Source organism: Antechinus flavipes, chromosome 2 (genome assembly GCF_016432865.1).
Source record: "Antechinus flavipes isolate AdamAnt ecotype Samford, QLD, Australia chromosome 2, AdamAnt_v2, whole genome shotgun sequence".
In the NCBI taxonomy this organism is placed as follows: domain Eukaryota; kingdom Metazoa; phylum Chordata; class Mammalia; order Dasyuromorphia; family Dasyuridae; genus Antechinus; species Antechinus flavipes.
The window spans coordinates 604,799,992-604,822,491 of record NC_067399.1 but is presented as its reverse complement, the minus strand read 5'-3'; the positions used below and the strand labels follow the sequence as shown (position 1 = coordinate 604,822,491).

At 33.1% G+C, this 22,500-nt stretch overlaps 1 long non-coding RNA gene across 1 annotated transcript in view; it reads right to left on the bottom strand.

Annotated features, from left to right (window-relative positions):
* LOC127551671 (uncharacterized) overlaps positions 1-22,500 on the bottom strand; it is a 685,686-nt gene that overhangs the window by 493,281 nt on the left and 169,905 nt on the right. The gene's annotated exons all lie outside the window — the stretch shown is intronic.

The following is a 22,500-nucleotide window of genomic DNA, read 5'->3' as shown; positions in this document are numbered from 1 at the left end:
AGGGATGGGGGATGCCCGCCCAGCTTTCTGAATCTCTATTTAAAGTGACATCATGTTGAGACCAGTTCCAATGATCTTGTGATGAAGAGAGCCATCTACACCCAGAGAGAGGACTGTGGGAACTGACGGTGGATCACAACATAGCATTTTCACTCTTTTTGTTATTGTTTACTTGTCTTTTTTTTTCATTTTTCCCTTTTTAATCTTATTTTTCTTGTGCAGCACAATAATTGTATAGATATGTATACATATATTAGATTTAACATTTTTAACATATATTGCATTACTTGCTTATCTAGGGGAGGGGATAGGAGGAAAGGAAGAAAAATTTGGAACGCAAGTTTCGCAAAAATCAATGTTGAAAAATTATCCGTGCATGTGTTTTGAAAATAAAAAGTTTTAATAAAAAAAATAAAGAAATAAAAATAAAGTGACACCATGGACAGAATCTATGGAACTGAGTTTCATCATTCCTACTATGCCATGAGCAATAGAGAATGACTTTTTCCCCCAATCCCCATCTACAGGAACAGAATACAAGAAAAGAGAACTCACCTCTTTCCAACTCTTTGTTCAGTCTTATTTTAATCACTTGCCTTTTTTAAAAGATCATTTCCTTTGCACCAAGGTCCTTTTTTTTTTCTTTCTTTTCTAATTGGGATAAAATGAGATGCACTCCATACAGGTGACTTTGGATGGGGCAATTTCTAGGGAAATGACTAAGAGCATTGGTCATTTTAACCTAAGTGTTTCCAGCTAAGATAGCTCATTTGCAATGATTTGCTGGATAAAGCTCATTAATTTCCAAACTGGGCAAATAAAAAGACACTACCTTCAGTTCCCCCTGGTTTGAATTAGATTGTCTCCCTTTTTCCAGGATTTCTTTATATTGTTCATTCTTCTAATGGGTGGGGGAAGGGGGACAGGAGAGGAAGGAGTAGGAGGGAAAATGAGGAGAGAGGAAGGAAGAGAAAATCAGCACTTAGGGAGGAAAAGAATATTTTTCTTTAGAATTGTAATTCCCTTCAACTAAACAAATCATGCCCATTTAAAATTCCTGAGCATCTCCCAAACAGGCAAACCGTATGTTTAATTACTAAACATCTGTTGCAAAGACTACCCCCTTGCTTTTGTGGTACTGATACCACTGTATGAATTTTAAAATCTGTCAGCGAGGGATCACAAAAGCTTTGGGAGCAGAGAGCTGCTCACGTTAACCCCTGAACCAGATAATCTAACAGTAATCCATTCAAAACTAATCAAACATTTACAGAACCGCACCGGCATCGAGGAAAACAATTCGTCATTTTCATACGCTCATTACACTTCCAACATCTCAATCTACCTATGCAAATGAGGCAAGGGAGCTGACATCGGGACCATGTACAGAAATTATAAACAAATATTCATCCATTATGCTGCTGAAATTTAACAGCTGAAGTACTAACAGGAGCTGAACTCCAAGCCCTGAGTATCAATTATTCATGAACGGAAAACTGACAAGACTGTCTAGGTGAATTAGCTGCATATGTCAAGCTTTGTTATAAATCCCAACCTACTGTAAAACTCATTTTCATAGAATGTATGTACAAGGCTGACAATATATCAACAGTACAGCATTAATAATGGAGAAGAATGGGACCGTAAGGGAGCACCTAGAAACTGTGCTCTGCAATATAGTTGATATTACAAATAAAAAAGTCAAATAAAATGAATTTCCCATAAACAGAGAATCAAATAAAGCATTTTCTCCATAATTTTATTTTCAATTTCAAAAACATACTGGTTGATACTTTCACATTTAGGTAGCACTCGCATCATCCAAAGTTGTCTTCATTTTTTTTTTCCTTATGGAAACAACAGAGAAATTTCAGGTCTGATGATGTACGGAAGGTTACTTTTTCTTTCCCTTTTTTATGACAAAATAAAAGCTGAATGGGATAAGGGATGAAGGAGGCTGAGCTCTGTTATCCATAGTAAAATTGTTTGCTATGGTTTGCTAGAGAGAAATAATGTAATAAAACAAAGTATGATGCAGTAATAAAGATGGTTAATTGAGACAATATTTCTCAGGAAAATGTTAGGATTTTCTTAACTGTCACTATATATTCTGGGGATTCAGCAGTGGAACCAAGAATGGACCTGCAGTGATGGTTTGTGGATGCACAGTTGGCAAATATGTTTCTGGGTGATTCTCACTGTGAAAATGCCATCAGTAAGAGAAGCACATGCTAATAGGAAAAGGGGGAGGGTAGATTAAATGGCTTGGTCTAAATTTTCCCAATCCCAGATGGGATTCTGCTCCTACATTCACAAGTTACATACTCACAAGTGTCTGCTTTGATTTTATTTACTTTGTCCCCCTCACTTCTCTTTATCATTAAACTTAGCTATCATCTTTAGGCTAATAATATTCAACTATAAATATTCTTTGTCATATCTGGCGATTTCTCCTTACCCACCTTTTCCAGGATAAGTATATCATAGCTAGGATTCAAAATATTTCATCCCTGATCATTCAGTGAAAATGTCTCTGTATGTGAAAAATACCCTGTACCTTTCCAAATACTTTAAATCCCAGCTATACTAGTCTACCAATTGTTTCCCAAGAAGGCAATTGCATCTTTTATCTTTGTGTCTTGATACATGCTGATCTCCATGCCTAGAATGCTCTCTTTCCTTGCCTCTCTCCCTCTTGGAATTCCAGATTCCAGTAAAGGTTGAATTCAGGTACTCCTTCCTATTACTTCCATACTCACCCTTACTTCCACCCAGTTGGAAGTTCTTTTCACCCAGTTCCAAACTTATTTTATATTTATCTGTGCTTGTTGTTTTCTTCTAGTACACTATAAATTCTTTGAGGAAAAAAACTGATTCCATTTCATTACATCCCCAGGGCCTATCATAATATCTAGGAAGGGTTAGGCATTTGTTGAATTGAATTGGCATAAACTATATCATTATCCTACCCAGAAAGAAATTTCCAACACTTTCCAGAGCTTCAATTTCCCCCTTTCCTCTTTTAACTCTTCTTCCTCAAAACTCCAAGGCTTTTTCATTTGGGTACCTTCAGTGGTCTGTATCTTGAAATCTTCCTCCATATTTTCATGACCAATTGCTGGCAACATCCTCATACATTCGAAGGTAGCTTTGATTCTGGCTCCCATCACTTGGAATACAGGAGATATTCAAAATAAACAATGGTTGATTGGTTGCTTTTATATTGCTTTGATGGCCTTGTACCAAAACTAAAAAAAAAAAAAAAAAAAAATCACATGCTTCCAGCAATAAGCAATCATATCATGTATTTAGGTAGTAAGGGAAGCAACAAGACAGAGAGGATAAAGTATTGGAGCAAATAAATTCAGGAAGATCCAGATTCAACTTTATTCATATAAAAATGAAAGACAAAGATATAAACAGATTATGGTCTACATACATGGAGGAAGTTCTCTTGTTAAGTATAGGGATCAAAATGCAGACTATTTACCTATAGTATGATGTTCACTAGCTCCCTGAATTACAAATTAGTTGTAGCTACAAATTAAAAACAAAAAAATAAATTTATTGACTGCCTATGCTGCCCCTGGTTTTGTAATAATCCTAAAATCATCAATAAAATTAGACAATATTTACAAGACCATTCTACTAACTAGCTATATGACCCTAGGCAATTTCCCTATACTTCATTCTTCTCATCTATAAAATGAAAGAACTGAATGAGATGTTCTCTAAGATCTATGACTGCTTCAGACCTAAAATCCCATTATCCTCACAATCTGTGGATCTAAAATAGGATTGGGTTCATGATATAGGAGCAAAAGCTTTGGATTTGGGATCAAATCCCCATTCTACTCCCTTTAATATCAAAGGGGCTTCAGACAAGTCAATTCATTAATGAGCCTGTTTTCTTATTTGTAAAATGAGTGGGGAGTAGTATGAGATTGCCTCAAAAGATACTTGCAACTTTCAAAATTTTATTCTATGATCCTTTTTTCCCATGAAAAAATCCACAAGAAATTAAATCCTTTAGTTCCTCAGCAGTAAACATTTTGCCATTTAGGGGAACATCCAGATGATGTTTACTCACCTTTTTATCTGACTCTTAGCCTATGGGAAAAGTCTAAAAGGAACATTTCTCAGCTCTGGCACTATGGTTTGCTGCTTTTTACAAATGCAGAGTCATCTCTGACACTTGCAGGGTCATTACTTTCTTGTCATCTTCAACCTTTCAGAATATTGTAAAGCTTTCTACATTCTCTGAAGTGGCTTTTTAGGGAGCAAGTCCTTCCAAATAGAGGTTTTTTTTTGCAAGAGAGAAGAGGAGGAACATTGGGTTTTAGATGGTTTTGTTATGATGGTGGGAGTGGTCTTTTTAACTCTACATAAAAATTCAATGCACTTCTATAATATACCTGCTTTGGTAGTCAATTTATCCTGTGGATATTCTCATTTGTAAATGTTCTGACTGTGATGTGGAAGATAGACTGGCAGGCCAGCCAATTTGGTCTCTTTAACCCTAATGCCTATGATTCAGCAAAAGAACTGTTCTTTCACTGGTCTCTAATGCAACATCAACCACAGGCCTGTTTCCATTTCCACCTATCTTTTGCTTGAACAAACACAATATATTTATTATGTCCAATGGAAGGAAAAGTCCCTCACTCCCTTTATGTATGAATTCCCCATGTCCACAGCAGTGAAGGCATGAGTGGGCAACTCTGGGCCTCTTTTCTGGATTTAGCTCATTCTTCTCCCCTGAAAACCATATCCTGGAAAATTAATTGATTATAATGTGTTGAAAATGCTTGCTATTAGTCAAATGGCTGAGGAAACTGCCTGCTAATGTTTTCAGTTTTATGAAATGTTAAAATATTTACACTCTTGTTACTTTAATCTGAGGGAAGTCACTTGGATGTGTTTAAAAGGAAGAAAGAATTGAGGAAACTGACACTTCCATAAGAAACCATATAATCTTTCAACAAACATTGATTAATTCAATTTCAATCATTGATTATTACAAACCTACTATGTACAAAGTGCTTAGGAGCAGGCTATCTGAGTAAAAGAAATTGGTCCTAAGCTTAGGTCCTTCAGTTTTATAAAAATGAGAGAGAGAAAAACAGAGAGAGAAACAGAGAGAGAGAGAGAGAGAGAGAGAGAGAGAGAGAGAGAGAGAGAGAGAGAGAGAAAGAGAGAGAGAGAGAGAGAGAGAAACAGAGAGAGAGAGAGAAACAGAGAGAGAGAGAGAGAAACAGAGAGAGAGACACAGAGAGAGAGAGACAGAGAGAGAGACAGAGAGAGACAGAGACAGAGACAGAGACAGAGAAATAGAGACAGAGATAGAGATAGACAGAGACAGAGAAAGGAGTTTCTGACTTCAAGAAGCTTACTTTCTACTGGTTAAACAAGTATAATGGACAGCACACAATAGTTCTCCTTGGGAGAAAGAAATCACAGGAAAGTAGAAATAGTGGTGGATTTGAAGTTTTCTTTCCCACAAAACATACTGTACCTGGAGAATTTCAAAGAAAACATTATTTTTTAAACTTGTCTGTTTGGAGTATTACATTAAGGTCTCTTTGTCATGGACATAACCTTGGGTTCTAAGCAGCTACATGAAGAGAGTTGCATTATTGATTGAGTTTTACCACCCTGAAAAGGAAGGAAAGAATCAGTTATCAAATACCTCCTATTTTCCAGATACTAAGCTGAGTGCTTTAACAAATATTATTTCATTTAATATTCACAAAAATCTGACGAGATAGATGCTATTATTATCCTTTTAATAATTGAAGAAACCGAATACTATAGAGATAAAGTGATTTACCTATAGCCACATCACTAGTAGACATCTAAGACCTAATTTGAATTCAGGCTTTCTTAACTCCAGAAATCAGATCTCTATCTCCTAAGCCACCTATCTACCTATAGGCAGCAAGCATGTTGATGATAAAGGACTCTACATGTGTTTGTTGGGTCAGCCTAGCTATTTTTCAATTCTCATCAAGATGTCTGGTACTAGGTGATAATTTTTTTTAAACTTCAGCAATTCACAAGAATCATCACTAAGACCTAGGGGGTTCACAGGCTGCAACAGCTTGGGGAATACTCACATTGCCCATATTGGGGATTTTTGAAATATTGAAGAAAGCTTTTGGAATAGTTTGAGAATTAAAAAATATATAATTTCTTTTCTTTTCTCCTCTTTATGATCTTCATTTGATTTTTTTTCCTCTTGTGTGCTCCATACTGCCCAGAAAAGGTTGGTTTTATTCCCAAGAACAGTTGCAAACATTTCAAGAATTATAGACACTGTGTTCCATGTATCCAAAGAAAATATAGTAAGAGGTTGAAATTTATCACTTCAATGACTTTGTCATTTCTTAAGCAACCTTAAGGAAGGTTTTTTTTTAAAGTGTATAAAGTTTAAAGTTTATAAAAGGTCTAATCTCTATAGACCTTTTCTATAAAATAAATATATTCTATATATAGAATATATATACAAATATTTGGAGTGTAACAAATTTCCAGCAAAGATATTTTGGAAGATGTTATGAGCCAGAACTTGAAACAAAGTATACCCCTTTGACAGTTCACATATTAGCTCACACACTGGAGTTCACAAATCAGGAGATATCCAAGTTTAACCTCCCACAATCCCACTCTCTCAGAAGAGGAGTCAACCTTTGGGTTCACACTTTTAAGAGATCATATATAAGAAACTCTCAACCTCAGCGAGGGTGAGTGGGAGATATTGAGAGCCAGGAGTCAGTGGAGGAGTCAATTAGGAGATTAAGAAGCCAGGAGTCAGAGTTGAGCTAAAGGCAAAAGACTAGCAATGAGAACTCTCTGAACCAAAGAAAGCTAACTGGGCTATTTTGGAAGAGACAATAAAAGATTTGAACTTTTATCAGCTGATTGTGTTTGAGGTGATTATTACTCTGAACTGAAACTAAGGCTGCCTCCAGAAACCTCCCCAAGAAATCTGCTCCTAGAGAGAATGATTATATTTTAGAATAAAAGAAGAAGAAGAAGAAGAAGAAGAAGAAGAAGAAGAAGAAGAAGAAGACCACCACAGGAAGAACTTCACAGTGCAGGGAGACCCAGGACAAAGAGGCTTCCACGTGCTGGGGGAATCTAGTTATTGACTAGTAAGCAAAATATATCAGTGTTTGTTACTTTATCCTTATTCAGAAGCAAGTGGATCAACAGATTAGCTGTCAGATCTTCAATACAACTACAAAAGACAAAGAGTGAGCTCCTGAATCCCAGAATAACAAGCAGGACTTGGCCACACCCACCCAGCCCTAGAAGGAGGCCAATACCACTGACCTTAAGGCAACATAAAGCAGCTGTTGCCTTTAGAAGAGTCTTGGACAATTTCCCCTTTGTCCTAAGAGCAGACCTCAACCTTTAAACATGAGCAAAAAAGTAAAAAGAGCTCTCACCATAGATAGATTTTATGGAGACAAGAAAGAACAGATCTCAAATCCTGAGGACACTAAAGGAAAAAATCCCCAGATGAAATCTCAAAGGGTAATATAAATTGGTCTCCATCTCAAAAAAGAGATAGAAGAAAAATGGGGAAAGAAAATGAGGGCTTTGGAAAAGGAAACACAGAATTGACTAAAGAAAATCCCACCTTAAAAATAGTTTTGACAAATAGAATTTGTGAAATGGAAAAAAATCCAATGAACAAAAAAACTCATTTAAAAGTTCAATTGTCCAAATGCAAAAGGAGATTTAAAAAGCTAAATGAAGAAAACAATTCACTAAAAATTAGAATTGAACAAATGGAAGTGAATGACTCAATGAGACATCAGGAACCAGTTAAAAAAAAAAAAACCAAAAAGAAAAAAATAGAAATAAAATAGAATAAAATTTAAAATACTTCATCAGAAAAATAATTGACCTAGAACAATTTGGAAAGACAATCTAAAAATTATTGGACTTCCTGAAAACCATGATAATAAAAGAGCTTAGATATCATCTTTCAAGAAATCATGTAGGAAAACTACCGGTGATGTCCTAGAATCTAAGCAAAATAACTACTGAAGGAATCCACCATTCATCTCCTGAAAGAGACCTCAAAATGAAAACTCCAAGGAATATAGTAGCAAAATTCCAGAATTATCTGATCAAGAAGAAAATACTGCAAGCGCCCAGAAAGAAATAATTCAAATATTGAGGAGCCACAATCAGGACTTACCCAGGACCTAGTAGCTTTCACTTTAAAGGATCAAAGGGACTGGAATATGATATTCTGGAGGGCAAAGGAACTTGGATTGCAGCCAAGAATCAACTATCCAGCAAAATTAAGCATTATCTTTTAGAGTAAAAAGATGATCATTCAGTGAAATAGGGGATTTTCATTTATTTTTGATGAAAAGACTGCAGCTGAACAGAAAATTTGATCTTTAGATACAGAATTCAACTGAAGCATTAAAAAAGTAAAAAGAGTAGATAAACCTTTTTAAAAGGTTAAAATGTATAAATCTCTATGTAGGAGATTATATGTTTAACTCTTGAGAACTATATCTTTGTTGGGTATACTTAGAGAGTATAGGCATAATTTAACCTTACTGTGATGATATAAAAAAGAAATGGGTTAGAAAAGGGATAGTACTAGAAGAAGAGAGAAGGAGGGGTAAAATAGGATAAATTATATCACATGAAGATGCAAAAAAAAAAAAACTATTACAGTTGAGGGAAATAAGTTAAAGTGATGAGCATTGTGTATTTGGCTCAAAGAGAGAATATCAGACATATTTATTTTAACATAGAAACTTGTCTCATCCTATAGGGAAGTAGGAGGAGAAAAGAGAAAGAAAAAGAGAGGTAATAGAAGGCAGAACAGAAGTAGAAGGGAAAAGGGATAAAAATGGGAAAGGGGTTGCAAAAGGGGAGGGCATGTTGAAGGAGGTGGTGGTCAGAAGCAATACACTGATGAGGAGGGAACAGGGGGAAGAAACACGAAAAGTATAAATTGGGAATAATAAGATGGCAAAAAGTACAGAGTTAGTAATTTTAACTGTGAATATAAATGGGATGAACCCTCTCATAAAATGGAAGCAGATGGCAGACTGGATTAAAAGCCAAAATCCTACAATGCATTGTTTACAAGAAACATATTTAAAGCAGAGTAATACATACAGAGTAAAGCTAAAAGACCAGAGCAGAATCTATTATGTGTCAGGTGAAGTAAAAAAAAAAAAAAAAAAAAAAAAGCAGGGGTAATGATCCTGATCTCAGATAAAACAAAAGCAAAAATAGATTTAATTAGAGATAAGGAAGGAAACTACATCTTGCACCATAGATAATGAAGTAATATCAAAACTAAACATGTATACACCAATTGGCATAGCATCCAAATTCCTAGAGAACTTAAGAGACCTGCAAGAAAAAATAGACAGGAAAATTATAGTGAGTGATTTCAACATCTCTCTATCAGAACTAGTTAAATCAAACCACAAAATAAACAAGAAAGAAATTAAGGAGGTAAATAGAATTTTAGAAAAAATAGCTAGGTGGTACAGTGGATAGAGCACCAGCCCCAAAGACAGGAGGACTTGAGTTCAAATCTGATTTCAGACGCTTAATACTTCCTAGCTGTGTGATCCGGCCAAGTCACTTACAAAAATTGACCGTGTATTAAGGCATAAAAACTTCAAAATAAAATGCAGAATGGTAGAAATAGTAAATGAATCTTTTTCAGAGCATGATGCAATAAATTACATGTAATAAAATGACAGAAAAAAAAAGACCAAAAGTTAATTGGAAACTAAATAATCTAATCCTAAAGAATAAGTAGGTGAAACAAACAAACAAACAAATCATAGAAACAATGAACAATTTCATGCAAGAGAATGACAATAATGAGACAACATACCAAAATTTTTAGGATGTAGCCAAAGCAGTTCTTAAGGGAAATTTTAAATCTCTAAACCCTTACTTATCTAAAATAGAGAAAGAAAAGAGCAATGAATTGAGTATGCAACTAAAAAAAGCTAGAAAAAGAACAAATTAAAGCCCCCCCCAGTTAAATAGCAAATTTGAAAGTCTGAAAAATAAAAGGAAAGATTAATAAAATTGAAAGGAAGAAAACTATTGAATTAATAAACAAAACTAAGAGTTGGTTTTATGAAAAAATCCCAACAAAAAAATAGTTAATTTGATTAGAAAAAGAAAAGAAGATAAAATTGCAAGTATCAAAAATGAAAAGGGTAAACTTTCCACCAATGAAGAGGAAATTAGATCAATAATTAGAAATATTTTGCTCAACTTTATGTCAATAAATCTGGTAATCTAGAGTGTAATGGATGAATGCTTACAAAAATATAGATTTCCCAGATTAATAGAGGAGGAAATAAATTACTTAAATGGTCCCAATTTAGAAAAAGAAATTGAACAAGCTATTAATCAACCCCTTAAGAAAAAATCTCCAGGCCCAGATGAATTTACAAGTAAATTCTACTAAACATTTAATGATATGAACAATTTTCAGGTGAAGATAATAAAATAATTTTTAGTCATATGAAAAAAATGTTCTAAATCACTATTGATTAGAGAAATGCAAATTAAGATAATTCTGAGGGGCCACTACACACTTCTCAGATTCTATAGGAAAAGATAATGATGAATGTTGAAGAATGAATGGAATGTGGGAAAACTGGGACATTAATACATTCTTGGTGGAATTGTGAACTGATCCAAGCATTCTGGAGCGCAGTTTGGAACTATGCTAAAGAGCTATCAAGTTGTGTATACTCTTTGATCCTGCCGTGTTTCTACTGGGCCTGTATCCCAAAATGAACATTGAAAAGGGGAAAAGACCCACAGGTGCAAAAATATTTGTAGCAGCCTTTTTTGTAGTGGCAAGAAACTGAAATGTGAGTGGATGCCCATCAGTTGGGGAATGGTTGAATAAGTTATGTTATATGAATGTTATGGAATATTATTGTTCTATAAGAAACGATCAGCATTATAATTTCAGAAAGACCTGGAGAGACTTACATGAACTGATGCTAAGTGAAATGAACAAAACCAGGAAATCATTGTACACAACAACAAGATTATGTGATGATCAATTCTGATGGACATGGTACTTTTCAATACTGATTTATTATGGAGAGAGCAATCTGCATCTAGAAAGAGGACTATGGAGACTGAATATGGACTACAACGTATTTTTTTTGTTGTTGTTTGCTTGCTTTTTTCTATTTTTTGCCTTTTTAATTTAATTTTTCTCATGCAGCATGATAAATGTGGAAATATTTATTTAATATTACACATTAATAAATGTTAATAAACATAAATATATAAATTATATATATATAATATATAAAAATAAATATAATAAATAAAATAATAATAAAAGTGTTAATAAAACACATTTTAACATATATTGGATTACTTGCTATCTAGGGGAAAGGGGGAAGAAGAGAGGAGAAAAAATTTGAAACGCAAGATTTTACAATGGTGAATGTTGAAAACTATCTTTGCATGTATTTTGAAAATAAAAAAAACTATTATTTAAAAAAAGAATTAGTCACTACACTAATATATTGTTGATGTAATTGTGAATTAGTCTGCAAATATTGAATAATAAATTTGACACAATACAAGAAAAGTATATAAATTTTTAACATTCTTTGATTTACTAAGCCCACCACTGGGCATATATCCCAAAGAAGTCAAAGATCCCATGTATACCAAAATGTACCTTGTAATGCTAACGAACTGGAAACAAAGTATGCACCCATTAGTCAGCAACTGAATGACTAATGTAGTATATGAATGTAATGAAATATTATTGTACAGCAAAGAACTGTGAAAATGAGAAATTCAGAGACATATGGGAAGATTTGCAGATGCAGAATGGAATAAGCAGAACCATAATTCACTTCAACAATGCAAATTAACCTTTAAAAGAAAGCTAAACTCTGGGTAATCAAAACCACCAATGATCATTTTAGGGAATAGCTAATGAAACATATTTCCTTTCTCCCAGCAGAGAGGTAGGATATTATTAGGGAAGAATGTTGTATATGTTATCACATGTGATTTCCATAGTAAGTGGTTTTGTTTATCTAATTTTCATCATTAAAGGAGTAAATTGAAAAATTTTGAGTATAATGAAAAGTGGAGAAGGATATTTCTAGAAATGACTTTGTTATAAAAACAAAAGAAATCAATAACATTTATTTTAAAAGTAAAACATTTGAAATCAATGTTAAGCTTTGCTATTTTGGGGTACTCTTGAACCAAGAGTATAGAAAGTTATAGTCTTACTCCTTTTGTTTAAATTTGTTTTTGTTCAACTTCATTTATATGCCCCAAATCAGAGAAGAGACTGGAATCTTGATATACCCCCTATAGATTTGGGGAGGAATTCCAAAAATGATATTTGTAAAATATGAGATCCCCATCAGGATATTAAATAAGCATTATAAAAGATTTTCCGACCCAAAGTCTGAGATCATGAACTTCAAATTAGTCATACACACAAATAGTCAAAAGAATCAAATTTATCTTAGTATTGTGGCATTTTGTTTGCCTTTTGTCAGCTTTGCTTAGCTAAATATGGTGGTTTATCATTCTAACTATAAACTTAAGAGCAGTTATCCTGCTCTTTTCAAGAAGAAGCTTTCTCTTTGAACTTAGTAGATAGGATATAAGAAACCCTACCACCATTAATTTGGAGGCTTTAGAGTATCAAAGGTATAAGCTGCTCTGACCACATGATTTCTCTATGTATGTGATCTTGTTATGTATGCTTTGAATACAATAAAAGACCAAGGGAAAATGGACCAAAAATTAATTGAAAATTACATAATCTAATCCTAAAGATTGAATGGGTGAAACAACAAATCATAGACACAATCAATAACTTCATCTAGAGAATGACAACAATGAGAAAATATTCCAAAATTTGTGGGATGCAGCCAAAGCAATTATTAGGAAAAATTTTATATTTCTAGATGTTTATTTGCATAAAATAGAGAAAGAGCAAATCAATGAATTGGGCTTGCTACTAAAAAAGCTAGAAAAAGAACAAATTAACCCCCCCAATTAAATACCAAATTTTAAATTCTGAAAATAAAAGGGGAGATTAATAAAATTGAAAGTAAGAAAACTATTGAATTAATGAATACATGATATGTACATATATGTGTGTGTGTGTGTATGTATGTTTTGGGCAAGATATATTTCTTATATACATACATGCATTTCTAAGTATTTATCTACATACAAAAAAAAATCCTTTCAAATATGATCTCTTCTGCAATCTTTTACTACAAACTCAATCTTATTCCAACCCTGACAATTCTTTTATTCTCCCTAGTATACCATTGCATTATAAGATTTTTTAAAGGTTTTTATTAGCAATTAAGAGGTACAAGATTGAAACTGATGCTATCTTCTCCTCATAGAATCTAACTGTACTGTGTGCAAATGTGCCCAAAACATAGGACTTCCCTAATCCTATAGAGATTAACTCATTAAAGAAGGACGTTTTCAACAGAGTTCTAAAAAAGAATACAGAAATGAAGGAAAAGACAATGGTAATAGGTGGAAATAGTCCTAATCACTTGCCTTGACCTCACTGACACCGAGTTGTTTTACATTTTCCACAACCATCACTTCCCTCCTAGTCAGGCAATATTTATTAAATGACATAACAAACTTGTAAAGCATTAGTTTTGTCTTCAGGCCTAGCTCTGTAGCTTCAAGACAATATACCACTATGTATTCTATAGAGCCCTGTGTATGAGTGCTCCTTTCACACCCTCCCCAATTCCCACTAGAGAAGTAACAGTTTCAGAATTCTCATAAATCACACTTATTTATAGTCTGTTATTCAATAAACATTAATTAAGAGCCTACTGTGTATCAGATACTGTGCTAAATGCTATAATACAAAAAAGCTAAAAGACAGTCCATGCCTTTTAGTTTAAAATCAAGGAGAGATAACGAATAATTATGTACAACCAAGCTACTAATAAAATTTTCTCCGTTAATCATTACTTCTTTTTTCCTCATCAACCCCACTTTTCTCTAGTCTCTGAGAAGTAAGAAGGGATTTAGCCTCAGATACCTGGGTCACAAATTTAAAAAAAGAGGCACACGCTCTTAGGAATGGACAGAAAACCTTGTAAGGAGTTTAATTATAAGGTTGGGATTCCAAGCCTGTACTAAAAAGAATCAGCATCAAGTATATTGCTATCAAAGCTGCCTGCCACACACTGTCATGAACCAATGAACATAAAGAAATATACCCATGTGGGGCAACTGCCAGTTCAATTGTGGCCAAGAGATCAGAGCAGTTTTTACTTCTTGGGACACCCTCTTTGCTTTGTCTACCTGTCCCCATCATTTTAATGGGGGAAAGCACATCCTTAGGCCAATGTCTAATAAAATTGAAACCAGCCTGCTACTCTATATGTATGACAGTGTCAAAAAAAGGAAGGAGTGTATGGGAGAAATATTATGAAGACAGAATGCAAAGGGTTTTTTTAATGGATATATCGGAGGAGGGGGTGAGAGAAAGTAAAGAATTGAGGACAATAACTAGGATTCAAGTTTGGGTGGCTGAGGGAGTAGTAGTGCACTTGACAATAATAAGGAAGTTGGGAAGAGAGGAGAATTTTAGGACACAGATAATAAATTCAGCTTTTGAAATGTTGAATTTAAGATGTCTATAGTACATCTAGTCTGAGAAATTCAATAGACAGTTGGAGATATGAGTTTGGACATTGGGAGAGAGGTTAAGGCTGGAGAAATAGTTGTAGAAATCATCTGCATAAGGAGGTAATTGAATCAATGAGAGCAAAAGAAATCACCAGGGATGGCTCCAGAACACTCCTGGAGAGGAACACCTCCTCATCAAATTATTGAGTTTAGCAATGTTTGGTTTATCTTTCTTTCCATTTGACTACATGTAAATTGTTAGATTTAAAGTCAGGAAGATCTGAGTTTAATTCTGCCTCAGGTACTTTTGTAACCCCAGGCAAATCACTTAATTCTGTCTCAGTCACCTCTTCTATAAATTGAGATAATAATAGCATCTTCCTCGGGATTGTTATAAAGATCAAATAAGATAACATTTAAGAAGTACCTTGCAATCCTTAAAATACTATATAAATTCTGGCTACTATTGTTAATACAGTAAGCTTCTCAAGGGAAGGGTCAGCAACTCAGTCAACAAGCATTTATCCAACTCAGTTTTGTATTTCTTCAGAGCCTAATTACTCAGCAACAACATTCTTACATTCAATGTTTCTTAAAGGCCTAAATGCATATTGGCTATCTCGAGTAACTAAAAAGTTTTGTCACTTCCAACTTGTCATTTAGTTTTGCCTAGGCTGAAGCAAATGTAGGGTTAACATTTGAGCCCCGCCTTCTCATCATTTTCTTGAAATGGCTCACAAAAAGTCAGCAATGAAGTGAGACAATACCGAGAACCATAGCGCACTGGAGGTCATAAATGCCACAGGTCCCCTTAATCTTTCTATATTCACTTCTTCTCTTTCTCAAGAACTGAAATTGTATATTCTATTCTAATATAAGGCTGCATTATAAAAGTTTTTTTTTGCTTAGACTGCATAGAAAGATGACCAGGGTTGCCAATGTCACGGATCAGTTGTGCATCCACATGGCTGAAGCAGAAAGAAATCATCCAGTCCTATTTTAAAGAAGGAAGAAAAAGAGCATTCAATCTCAATCCAGGGCTAGGGGCTACATAGTCTCAGTAAAGAGAACAGTAGAGCTAATGAGTTTATCTTCTTTCTCAGTTTCTTTAGACTTCTGTCTTCTTCAGATTCAACCAAAAGTTCTAAAGTATATATTTAATGAATTAAAATACCACCTTAGAAGAGTTTCTATTTCTTTTTCTGAAATAATCATTCCATGTATTTGGTTGTAAGATATTCAGAGTCCTATTAAAAATATTTACTTGTTTTTATTAATAATACCAGAAGTATAGCATTTGCAGTGAGTCCAACCTGCTTATTATGTAAAAGTCCAACTTTTTAAAAATTTTTATTTTAAGTTGTGAGTTCTAAATTCAATCCATCCCTCCTTCTCTTCCCCTTCCCTCTCTCTGAGACAGTAAGCACTCAGATATAGGCTATACATGTGTAATCATATAAAACATTTCCATATTAGTTATTTTGTATGACAAAATTCAAAAATAAAAGGGGAAAAAAGAAAGTGAAAAATAGCATGCTTCAGGCCATATTCAAACAATGTCAGCTCTTTTTCTCAAGGCAGATAGTAAGCTTCATCATTAGTCTTTTGTGTTTGTCTTAGATCATTATATTGCTGAGAATAGTTGTCATTCATAGTTCTTCATCGAGCATTATTGCTATTATTGTGCCCAATGTTCTCCATGTTCTGTTCACTTCACTATATATCAGTTCATGTAAGCTTTTCCAGGTTTTTTCTGAAATCATTCTGCTTGTCATTTCTCATAGCACAATCCAACCATATACTACAGCTTGCTATTCATTCCCCAATTGATAAGCATCTTTTCAATTTCCAATTTTAGCCAACCCAAAAAGATCTACGATAAATATTTTTGTATAAATATATCCTTTTCCCTTTTTTGAATGTCTCTAGGATATAGAACTAGCACTGATGTTGCTGTATCAAAGGGTATGCAAAACTTAATAGCTTTTTAGGCATAGTTCCAAATTGCTCTCCAGAATGATTAGATCTGTTTACAACTCTCCCAACAGTGTATTAGTGTCCTAGTTTTTCCACATCTCTTTAATGTTTATCACTTTTCTTTTTGTCATATTAACCAATCTGATGTTGTGATGTAGTATCTTAGAGTGTTTCAATTTGCATTTTTCTAATCAAAAATAATTTAGACTACTTCTTCATATGTATATAGATAACCTTGATTTTTTTTCATCTGAAAATTGCTTGTTCCTATTTTTTGACCATTTATCAATAGGGGAATGACTTGTATTTTTTATAAATTTGACTCAATTCTTTATATATTTAAAAAATGAGGTCTTTATCAGAAATACTTATTGCAATGTTTTCCAGTTTTTTACTTTCTTTATAATTTTGGTTGTATTGATTTTGTTTGTGAAAAACCTTTTTAATTTTGTATAATGAAAATTATTATATTACATTTAGTAATGTCCCCCATATTTTTGGTCCAACATTCTTCTCTTATTCAAAAATCAAAAAAAAAAAAAAAACTATTCCATGCTCTCTTAATTTGCATATGGAGTCACCCTTTATGTGTAAATCATGTATTATTTTGACATTATCTTGATATACAGTGTAAGATGTTGGAATATACCTAATTTCTGCCATATTGTTTTATAGTTTTCCCAGCAGCTTTTGTAAAATAATTCCAAAAGCTTGGTTCTTTGGCTTTATTCTATAATAGATTACTATGGTCATTTGCTAGAATAATTTTAACCTAATCCATTCCTTTTATATCACTCTACTTATTAGCCAGAACCAGATGTTTTTATAATTACCACTTTATAATGCAGGTTGAGATTGGGTATGGTTTAGCATTTTTTCACTGATTTCCCTTGATATCCTTAAGCATTTGCTCTTCCAGATGAATTCTGTTATCATTTTTTTCTGACTCTATAAATAATTTTTTGATAGTTTGGTTGGTATGGCACTAAATAAATAGATAAATTTAAGTAGAATTGTTATCTTAATTATATTGCTTTGGCCTACCCATGAGTAATTAATATTTTTCCAGTTATTTAGATTTGAGTTTATTTGTATGAAAGGTGTTTTATAGTTGTGTTCATATAAATCCTGGGTTTGTAGGTAGACTCCCAAGTATTTTCTATTGTTTACAGCTATTTTAAAAAGAATTTCTCTTTCTATATATTTGCTGCTAGAATTTGTTGATAATATAATAGGAATGCTATTAATTTATATGGGTTAGTTTGAACCCTGCAACTATGATAAAAGTTGTTAATAATTTCAAGAAATTTTATTTGATTCTCTAGGATTTTCTAAGTAAAACATCATATCATCTGCAAAGCCTGATAGTTTTGTTTTCTCGTTGCCTATTCTGATGCATTTAGTTTCTTTTTTTTCTCTTATTGCTATAGTTAAATGAAAACAGCATTTTAACAGCAATATTATTCTGTTAATATTGACGCTAAGAATCATGAAATATCAAGACCTAAAATGATATAGATTTGACAATGACTCCAAAAGCAATGTAAAGACTTGTGATGACTAGTGCAAGCAGGCAGCAATATTATTATCAATGAAGGTTTGCACATGAAAAATAATAAGACATCTCCAAGGGCATGTGTGGTCATAGACATATATCACTGAGGTAGACACTATGTTTTAGCAATCTTGGTATTTCCCCTACCAACTAGGAGAGTATTTTGTGTATAACATAAATAGTTGTTATACTAAAATAATTTTATTACATTAAAGCATTTTCTATCTCTCATAATTTGATCCTATGAACATTGTAGTATGTAAGTACAATATATTACTATCCCCATTTTATAATGGAGGAAACTGAGGTTCAGATCATGGTCACAAAACTAGCAATTGTCAAGCATAATCAATCAATGAATCAATAAATATTTGAAATTGAAGTTTTATCTTTCTGTAAAACCAGGATTCTTTTTGTATATCCTCTTTAAGTATTTTTACAGCAAGAAGGAAAAAGATATAATTCAGATAAAGCTCATTGTACAAATAGCCTGATTCTAAAAAAGTTGAATAATTTTTCAAGGATGTGACAACTAGTTAGCAGCAAATATCATCCTAGAACTGAGAAAGATCTTTAGACACTTAATCTAGTCCTTTTTCAATTGCACCATAGATTTCCAACAATGCATAGAGTTCATTTCTCTTAAGAAAAAAATAAGTAAAATAATGACTTAGAGATATTAGAACATAGGAATATATATACATGCATATATATATACATATATATACACACACATATCATTTTTAAATCATTTTTCTGCAAACACACATATTCCCTCCCAAAAGTTTTCTACATTGCAGATTTATACATATTCAAGATCTTTAGTAACATACTATTAAATAAAATTTATTTTATTCCATTTTATTGACTTTGTATCTAAATTGGGAAAAAATAAAAATTGGCCAGAAATAATTTTAATGTGTAATCTCAAAGTTGAGAAAATAATGAAATGAATAATTTTCAGAAAGTAATGAGAAAATAATGAAAATATCAGAAGCTAGGAATTGTCCTGCTGACATAGTGAGGTTAGTCCTCAGGCAAGGATGGAGGAAATACCCACCTGTTAATTATACACATGACCATGGCCCTAATGTCTGGCTGACTACTTAACTAACTAAGCCTATTCACAGTCAACTATGGTATGGATGTGAGAATTGTAGAAAAAGTTTGGAATAAATTCTGAGAGTAACAGGAAACTGAGCATACTGCTCATTGTCCTTAAAAGAGAAAAAGAATGACTCACCCAGCCTGGAGAATATCTCCAACTTTCCATAGCATCTAAGGAAAGCTAATTATTTCATTTGTTAGCAATATAGTTGTGTACTGTACTATATACTATGATACAAAACTTGGTTTTATAATAGATAAGAGAACTTATCTTGGTTTAAATAGATAAGACAAACAGACAGACAGACATAGATAGATAGACAGAATGTAAGCTTCTTGAGAATAGACTACATCTTTTTGCTTATAGTTATATTTCTTGATCTTAACATAGTGTTTGGTATGTAGAAAGCACTTACTAAATACTTTTTGACTTGAATTGAATCTTGACATACTTATTATAAAATGAAACTAGAAGACAAAAGAAAGTTGCAGATGAGTGTAAATATAATCTCCTTTTTTGGGGAACAATAAAAGGAATTAGTATTTTTTGACTTACTGTGTATCCAAAGACAAAAAAGCACCATTCATGAGACATTTGGCTATATTATATTATAAAGCTCATGATAAGTAATTGTAAAACTTTATGAAAATAATTGCAACTCATGCACAACATTTAGAGCAGAGGATAAAAAGGTAGGGAAATTCTAGTTAGACTTTTAAATTTTAATCAACATATCCTCTAATGAAATTTGGTGAATTCAGTGTAAAGATAGGTCAAAAAAAGAAATTGGAAAATGATTCAAGAGGAATAAAAAATGAGAGAGTCCAAAGAATTATATATTGTTGCCTTGACATCATAAATACTTTCTTCAATTCCTTAAAAAACTTCATTAGCCAAATGGAAAAGGATATACCAAAAACTCACTGAGAAAAATAATTCCTTAAAAATTAGAATTGAGCAAGTACAAGATAATTTCTTTACAATAAATCAAGAAACAGAAAACCAAAACCAAAATAATCAAAAAAGAAAACAATGTGAAATATCTCATTGGAAAAACAACTGATCTGGAAAATAGATGCAGGGGAAATAATTTAAAATTATTGGATTACCTAAAAGCCATGATCAAAAAAGAACCTAGCCATTATCTTTTAAAAAATTATCAAGGAGGGGGCAGCTAGGTGACACAGTAGATAGAGCACCAGCCCTGAACTCAGGAGGACCTGAGCTCAAATTTGGCCTCAGACACTTAACACTTCCTAGTTGTGTGACCCTGAACAAGTCACTTAGCCCCAATTGCCTCAGCAAAAAAAAAAAAAAAAATTCAAGCAAAACTTTCCAGATATTTTAGAACAGAGGGTAAAATAGAAATGGACAGAATCCACCAATCACTCCCTGAAAGAGACACCAAAATGAAAACTCCCAGGAATATTTTAACCAATCTCCATAGCTCCCAGATCAAGGAGAAAATATTGTAAGTAACCAGGAAAAAACAATTCAAGTGTTGTGGAGCCACAGTCTGGATAATACAAGATTTAGAAGCTTCTACATTAAAAGAGCAGAGAGTTTGGAAAATAATATTTTGGAGATCAGTGAAGCTAGGATTACAACCAAGAATCAATTATGAAGAAAAACTGAGCATAATTCTTCACAGGAAAAGGTAAGATATTCAATGAAATACAGGACTCTCAAGCATTCATGATGAAAAGACTAGAGCTGAATAGAAAGTTTGACTTTCAAATACAGGACTCAGAAGAAATATAATGAGGCAATCAGAAAAGGAAAATAAGAGACTTAATAAAGTTTTTCTGTTTACATTGCTACATGAGATGATGCTTATAATGCAAAAGAACTTTCTCATTATTATGGTAGTTAGAAGGAATATACATAGACAGAGATCACAGGTGTCAGTTGAATATAAAGGAATAATATCTAAAAAAAAAAAATAAGGGGTGAGAGAGGAATATACTGGAAGAATGGGAAAGGGAGAGGTGGAATGACCTGAATTATCTGCCATAAAAGAGGCAAGGAAAAAGCTTGTTCCCTAATTGAGGGAAAGAGGGATGGGGGAAGGGAGTGAACCTTATTCTCATCAGAATTGTCTCAAAGAGGAAATAACACACACTGATTATGGATATAGAAATCTATTTCACCCTGCAGGAGAGTAGGAGGGGGAGGACATAAGGGAAGGTGAGAGGGTGATAGAAGAGAGGGAATATGGGGAAGGGGGTGAGTAGCACAACTGAGCAAAACAATAGCAAAATTGAGGAGGGTCAAAGTGAAAGGAGAGAGAGAATTGAATAAACAGGAAAAATATGGTTAGCAATTGTAATTGGGAGAAGAATTTTGAAGCAAGGTTCTCTAGGGATCTGAGCCAAATTTAATTTTTAAAAAATAGCCATTCTCCAATTGATAAATAATCAAAAGGTATGAACTAGGCCCAAAGTGCTATAAAATCATGCATATCCTTTTACCTAACAATGAATCCCCAAAGAGATTTTTAGGCATGAATCTCAAAAGAGATTTTAAAAAAGAAAAATGACCTATATGTACAAAAATTTTTATAGGAATTCTCTTCTCAGGGCAAAAAAAATTAAAAATGGAGAGGATTCCCATTAATTGGAGAATGGCTGAATATATTGTAACATGTGATTATGATGGAATATTATTATTCTATGGGAAATAATGAACAGGATGCTCTCAGAAAAACCTGGACTCAATGAACTCCATGAACTCAAACAAAGTGAAATGTATTGTGCACGAAATAATAGCAATGTTATGGAATAATCAGCTATAAATGAATTTGCTATTATGAGCAATACATCAATCCATGACTACTCTGAAGCATTTGTGATGAAAAAATGCTATCTATATCCAGAAAAAGAACTGATTTTATTTGAATACAAATTGAATCATACCCTTTTTTTCTTGTGGGCTTTTGGGAGGGGTTGAGGTATATATTTTCTTTCACAACATGACTTTTATGGAAAGATTTTGCATAGCTTCATAAGTGCCCTCTTAATGGGGAGAATAGGGAGGAAGTTAGAGAATTTGGAACTCAAAATTTTAAGAAAAATGCAAAAAAATCATTTTACATGTAATTGGGGAAAATAAAAATATTAAAAAGAAAAAAATCAAATAATAGATTGAGGAAAAATTTTAAAATATG